At 44.8% G+C, this 6,905-nt stretch overlaps 1 non-coding gene across 1 annotated transcript; it reads left to right on the top strand.

The window, feature by feature from the left end:
- Positions 1-2,164: 2,164 nt before the first annotated feature.
- Positions 2,165-2,271, top strand: LOC129405230 (U6 spliceosomal RNA). Its single transcript, XR_008630413.1, has one exon. It is a non-coding gene; the product is annotated as a U6 spliceosomal RNA (small nuclear RNA).
- Positions 2,272-6,905: the final 4,634 nt, after the last annotated feature.

Raw genomic sequence — 6,905 nt, 5'->3', positions numbered from 1 at the left:
GGGGGCTAGGGGCGTGGGGGGGTTTGGGTGTGAGGGGGCGGGGTGGAGCTATACTGGGATTCTTGGTGGAATATGAGCACTGGTGAAGGAATGGGCATTCGAGCATTGTATAACTGAGATTTAAACCTGAAAACTTTGTAACTTTGTAACTTTCCACAATAAAAAATTTAAAATAAAAAAAAAAAAAAAAAAAAAAAACAAAAAAAAGCATGTTTTTAAGATCCATGGAGGATCTGACTCAAACACTCAAACAGAGTTGAAGAAAGTTTTGATTAAGTCACAGTGTCCAAATACTTAATCAAAGTTTTTTTTTTTTTCGGGGGGGACCACACCCAGTGCTTCTCAGGGCTTATTCCCCTAACTCTGTACTCAGGGATCATTCCTGGAAGGAGATGGGGACCAGATGGAGTTCAGAGAATCGAACCTATGCAGGCGATAGAACCTAGGTGGGCTGCATGCAAGGCAAACGCCTTACCTGTTTGTTGTCCCATGACTCTGACCCCCAAGTCAAAGATTCTAGGAGAGTTCTTGGTATGAAATTAACATTTAAATCAGTAGGCTTTGATTAAAACAGATAGCCATAAGTTGGATTCAGACAATGAACCCAAGGCATTAAAACAAAGACTGACCTTGTCGACAAAGAGTTTCTGTCAATGGATGATGCTCTCTGTAACCAGGCAGTCTTTTTTTGTGAGTGGGGGTTGGGTAGGGGAAGAACTGTGGGGCTTGGAAGTGCTCAGGGCTTACTACTGGCTCTGTGCTCAGGGATTACTCCTGGCAGGGCTTGAAGAATGCTATGCAGTGCCAGAAATCTAAGCTGGGTCCATAGTGTGCAAAGTAAGTAGGTGCCTATTTGCTGCAATATCTCTCAAAAAATCCCACCCCCAGCCTCAGGTAGTTTTGGTTCAAAGTCTTTCACCACCTCCCACTGGCTGTGCATGACCTTGGACAAAACTCTGAGCCTCAGTCTTTCCATGTGTCAGATGGATCCAGGGAGGGCCCTCAAAGGGTGGAATGAGCCAACGAACGCAGTGACAGCTGGTGCAGCATCAGTGCTGAACAAGGGTTGTCTTTATGACAAATTTCATCAACTGTCTCTGGCAGAATCTCGGTGTTACTTTGATTTTTTTCAGGATTATTGTTCCAATAAAATATATTGGCAGAAAAACACAATCTCTTGGAAGAGATTTTTTTGTCCCTTTAATATTTTATCTCTGATGCGCTTCATAAGACAAATACACTTCGATGTTATAATTAAAACTCCTTCAACTCAGAGTGATCATCCATGAAGGGAGGTCATTCTGCTTCAATCTTCTGGATTGATCTGTCGGCATGCTGTTGGCTGCCACTCCCAGCTCAGCGATTTCTTGCCCATCACTTGCTAGACACAAATAAAATCACGCCAGATGAATGAATGTGCACTTCTGCCATTCAGAAAACTGAATAGAGATGAAGCAGCAGCATGCATGCAAGGCCGGGAGAATATACAGTCTCCAGCTCTGCATTTCCTGGTGACAAAATCCAAGAAACTGAGATGGAAAGCTAAGTCGTAGTTCTTGAAAGGTGTTTTCTGTCAGAAGACACAACTGCCTCCCCTGGGAACAGAGGCTTGGTCTCTCCCCACGTTTTCAGGCCAGAGTCAAGCTGCACTCTTAATCTAGGGCATGGTGCTCATTCCCAGGGCTCTGCAGGTGCTGCAAGGTTCACCAGCCTGGGTGTCGGTGTGCAATTGTCTGGAATGAGAAAAGTGACTTTCTTTCACTCCAAAAAGAACCTACATCCTTCAAAATGCAGCACTGCTTAAAAGGTCTCTCTTGGCTTACTCTTCTAGCCCTGTACTACCTTGAACATGGATCTCACTTGCTTGATCTGTCTTCGCTTGTCCATTTCCATTCTGGATAAGCCTGGGTTCTCTCTTCAACATATATTTCTCCCCTTTTTCTCCCCTTACATCTTCTTTGCTTGTTTGTTGTTTTGGGGTTACACCCAGCAATGCTCAGGAGTTACTCCTAGCTCTGCACCCAGGAATTACTTCTGCTGGTGCACAAGGAACCATATGAGGTGGCAGGATCAAAACCAGGTTGGCCACGTGCAAGACAAATGCCCTCCCTGCTGTACTATCTCTCTAGCTCTTCCCCACATCTTTCTGAATAAGAAAAAAAAAGTGCTTGCTTCGGCAGCACATATACTAAAATTGGAACGATACAGAGAAGATTAACATGGCCCCTGTGCAAAGATGACACGCAAATTCGTGAAGCATTCCATATTTTTTTAAAAAATAATAAATTTTTTAAAAAGCTGTAGGATATCATTGGTTTGTCCTTTCTCCCTTGCCACAGAGTTTGGGCTTATCTGGTAATAATCTCTAAACTATTCTAGACTACATTGGTATGTCCTGCTCCCCTTACCACTAGGAGCTTAGGTATATCAGTCACACCCATCAAAGTGCTCCCGAGTCACTCCCACTCCTTTGTCTATATGTAATCACTTCTATGCTCCCTTCCCCAACTTGTTAATCAGCTCTTCCCCTAATCAGACTGTTAATTTGTAAGGTCAGACCTTGCTCAGACAGTGAACTTGTATTGTAAGTTAATATTGTCTTTCTCCTCTCTTATGTCTTTTGAATAGTTTACTTTAAAACAGTGTCCTTTTTGTATGGACAGAGAAAGACAGTTGTTAATATGCTTTGGTAACATGGTATTTAATTGGCTTCAAATATTATTCACTCCCAGGCATCTGCTTTCTCGACTTAAGCCTCAGCTGCTCTTAGTTCCTAGCACCCCCAAAAGCAGGGTCCCGACGAGGGACAGGACGGACCCAGGGCAAGCGGTGAGTTGTGTGCTACCCTGGCATCGAGATGGGCCTGGCCAAAGCACCTAATGCTTAACTATATGTTAAGAGATTGGTCATGGACATGCCATGTCATGATCCAAAAACAACGATGAGACTAGGACCCTGCTAGGTATAGGAAAGACTAATCTGGTCTGAGCACTGTAGTCTGAGATCGAGATGACCCCAGGAGAGCAATTCTATAAGCTTAATGCATCTCTTGCTATGTCCATACAAAATGATTAATAATACGAATACTTAGATGTTAGTTGGACAAGGAGAGAAGAAACACACCCATGGGATTCCGCTCTTGGGCGGGTGTCCTGCTGAAAAAGAATCTGTCCTAGAAGCAGCATCCCCTGAGGGAAAGAACTTTACCCCTATGAATTGTGACCACACCTAGGTGAGGTGTAAGACCCAACCCCTCATTCTATGGGATTTAACTAGGCTGTGTGAGTAGGCTGAGGGGGCCAGTCCCAGGGTCAGTCCCAGGGCCAGTTTCAGGGCCAGTCCCAGTGCAAGTCCCAGAGCGAGATCTGGAGAAGCCAGACCAAGATCCAGATCCAGAGGAGAAAGAGAATGAAGTAGCATGGGAGAGGAAGAAGCAGGAGGAGAATCAGAGGAGAATGGAGATGAGAATGGAATAAACTGCAACTGAGACCAACCAGCTTGGCTCCGTTCCTTCCTTCACCTGCCTCATCATCGCCATCAAACTCCCCCGGGTGGGGGAAGCGGCTGGAGACTACCGAACACGGGTGGCGGGAGAGACAGAATGTTAGGGGCGGCAGATCTCTGCCCGGGGGAGGCTCGGAGAGACAAAAGAACAAAACCAAGGCAACTCTTTCTGCAAACGCACGGGGTTTATTTAAGCCAATATAGCTATATTGGGACCTTCAATTGTGCCTCAATAGCGTGGCATAATCGAAGGCCCCGAACTCAAAAAGTTAGCTGTTTTTATACCCTTTTGGGGGAGAAATGAAAATCTCACATATCAAAGGGAATCACATAGGTCACTTAATTTGCATATCTAAACATTTGTTGACAAATGAAAATCTCACATATCAAAGGGAATCACATCTATATATCAAAGGGGATCACACATATTGGGGGAAAATTACATGTATTGGATCAAAGGAGAATCATACATATCAAAGAAAATCACAGGTATTGGATCAAAGGAAAACCATACAAAAGGGAAAACCACACCTATTTCACTTAATATGCTAATTTCAACATTTGTTGACCTTTCCGAGCAGATGTTTGTTTACAGTTCCTAGGGGCAGTTTATTGGCCCATTTGGTGACAGAGTCCTGCCCAGCGGTAAGTCCTGAAATCATCTTTCAAAGCAGTCAAGTAGTTACAAAGGGCAACTTCAGCAGTTAACCCTTAACCTGCCCTTCAGTTCTTGACTCTTAACCTGCCCTCCTCTTCAAGAGCACCGCTGCCCTGTGTGCCCTGTGCTCGGCACGGTGAGGTGCTACCCCTCCGCGCCCCTTCCATTTTTTCTTTGTTGTGTTTTTACACAAAAAGCTTTCTCTCTCTCTCTCTCTCTCTCTCTCTCTCTCTCTCTCTCTCTCTGTTCCCAGCCCTCTGTACCCCCTAACTGTTAGTAGAGGGACTCCTTTTTTTAATCCCTTTTCCTTGTTTTATTTTATTTTCTTCTTTTTTTAATTTTATTTTATTTTTTATAAAGTTGTTCCCAATAATTGATTATGTTTAATATTCGAACACCAATTCCACCACCATTGCACCTTCCCACCACCATATTTCAGGTGTTCCCATCCTGAACCCCAAACCCTGCCCCCAAAGCAGAACTGAAATTGAAGAGGAGGGCAGGTTAAGGGTTAACTGCTGAAGTTGCCCTTTGTAACTACTTGACTGCTTTGAAAGATGATTTCAGGACTTACCGCTGGGCAGGACTCTGTCACCAAATGGGCCAATAAACTGCCCCTAGGAACTGTAAACAAACATCTGCTCGGAAAGGTCAACAAATGTTGAAATTAGCATATTAAGTGAAATAGGTGTGGTTTTCCCTTTTGTATGGTTTTCCTTTGATCCAATACCTGTGATTTTCTTTGATATGTATGATTCTCCTTTGATCCAATACATGTAATTTTCCCCCAATATGTGTGATCCCCTTTGATATATAGATGTGATTCCCTTTGATATGTGAGATTTTCATTTGTCAACAAATGTTTAGATATGCAAATTAAGTGACCTATGTGATTCCCTTTGATATGTGAGATTTTCATTTCTCCCCCAAAAGGGTATAAAAACAGCTAACTTTTTGAGTTCGGGGCCTTCGATTATGCCACGCTATTGAGGCACAATTGAAGGTCCCAATATAGCTATATTGGCTTAAATAAACCCCGTGCGTTTGCAGAAAGAGTTGCCTTGGTTTTGTTCTTTTGTCTCTCCGAGCCTCCCCCGGGCAGAGATCTGCCGCCCCTAACAAAATAATTTATTTTGTATTACTTGTTATCCCTCAGGTGTGCGGGACCCGGGGCCGAGATCTCCAAGGCTGCTTGGATAGGGACTGGGCCTTTTCCACCCAGATCCCCCATTTTCCAGTAGGTAGGCAGTCACCCCCAGAGACTGCCCCTGGTGCCGTGTAACATTCAGAGACTATAAAACCAAGCTCCTAGAAGTGCGGCTGCAATGCTGCCACTCGACATATAATAGCCTAGTTCTCCCTCTTAGAGAATCTGACAAGCTACCAAGAATCTACTGCCCACTTGGGAGAGCCTGGCAAGATCCCCATCACGTATTCATATCCAAAATACAGTAACAGATATATGCATACCTCTCAAAGAGCCCGGCAAGCTACCGAGAGTATCCTGCCCACACAACAGAGCCTGGCAAGCTACCTGTGGTGTATTCGATATACCAAAAACAGTAACGATGGGTCTCATTCCCCTGACCCTGAAAGAGCCTCCAATCGTTGGGAAAAAGGAGTAAGGAGTAAGGCTGCTAAAATCTCAGGGTTGAGTGTAATAGAAACATTACTGGTGCCCACTGGAGTAAATCGACGAACAACGGGATGACAGTGACAGTGACAGTTGCTTGTTATGAATAATCTGCTAAAAATGATCCAAAAAAGTTTTCTTAGAGGAAAGTGTGTAAAGATTGTTGTAATTCACCCAGGAGTCTTTAAGCCCTTCTATAAGAGATTAGATCACAAATATATATATATTTGCCCCAAAGATTGGTTGCCTTCTACTTTAAACCCCATAAGAGGTGGTGTGTTACTCTTGGTATACCAGTGGTATAAAGTATGAGATATGGCTGTGCAGTCCAGGAATAGATTCACTCATAGATTAGGCTTATCTGAGCATGTGGAGATCAGCTGTGAGCATGGTGGTGATTGAGTTTTGGAAGTTTTTGGCTGCCAGGGCTGCTCTATTGGGGTATGGAGGGGAACTCACCTGCCCCTAGAGGGGCTCTTCTAAGAGGCTCTTTTGTACCAAAGATTTCTTTTTTACTTGGAGCTATCAGTGCTGGGGATCACTGGAAGTTTTGGTGAAACCTTCTCTAGTCCCCAGAGTGGACGGGCCAGCCAGGCACTCCCCACCCAGGAGCCTGCTGGGCAAGGACAGTCCCTCAAGGAAAAAGTTGAACCAGTCACTCCCCAGTCTGTCAGAGACAGGGCAAGATGGGAGTCATGCTTTGGGTTAGGCACTGCATTATCACTTAAGAGCCCTCCTTGACCTCTCTTGACCAGGAGGTAGATCTAATTGTCCCCATTTTCTAAGGCATGAAGCTCAAGCTCCAAGACAGTCATGGGGCCAAATCAACAACAACTCTGCTGCAGGGTTGGGTGTGCCCCAGCACTATCTCTGCCTTTTCTAGGCCTGGGCCACAGCTAGCCCTGTTTAGACCATTGTGTTATGTTAAACTGCCCCAAGCCGAGCTTTCTTCACCTCAGAGGCATTTGCATGTTCTGTTCCCACCATTTGCCATTTGCCCTTCCGGAGAAAGATCTGCTTTCCCTTCAGCACTACATTCATGCTTCTACACCTTGGGGCGGCCACGTGGCCTATGGGTAGAGCCCGTGACCTGCAAGTGTGAGGCTGTGA

This window comes from Sorex araneus, chromosome 5, assembly GCF_027595985.1.
Source record: "Sorex araneus isolate mSorAra2 chromosome 5, mSorAra2.pri, whole genome shotgun sequence".
Taxonomy (NCBI): domain Eukaryota; kingdom Metazoa; phylum Chordata; class Mammalia; order Eulipotyphla; family Soricidae; genus Sorex; species Sorex araneus.
The sequence above is the reverse complement of the archived record's forward strand: the minus strand, read 5'-3'. Positions and strand labels throughout refer to the sequence as shown.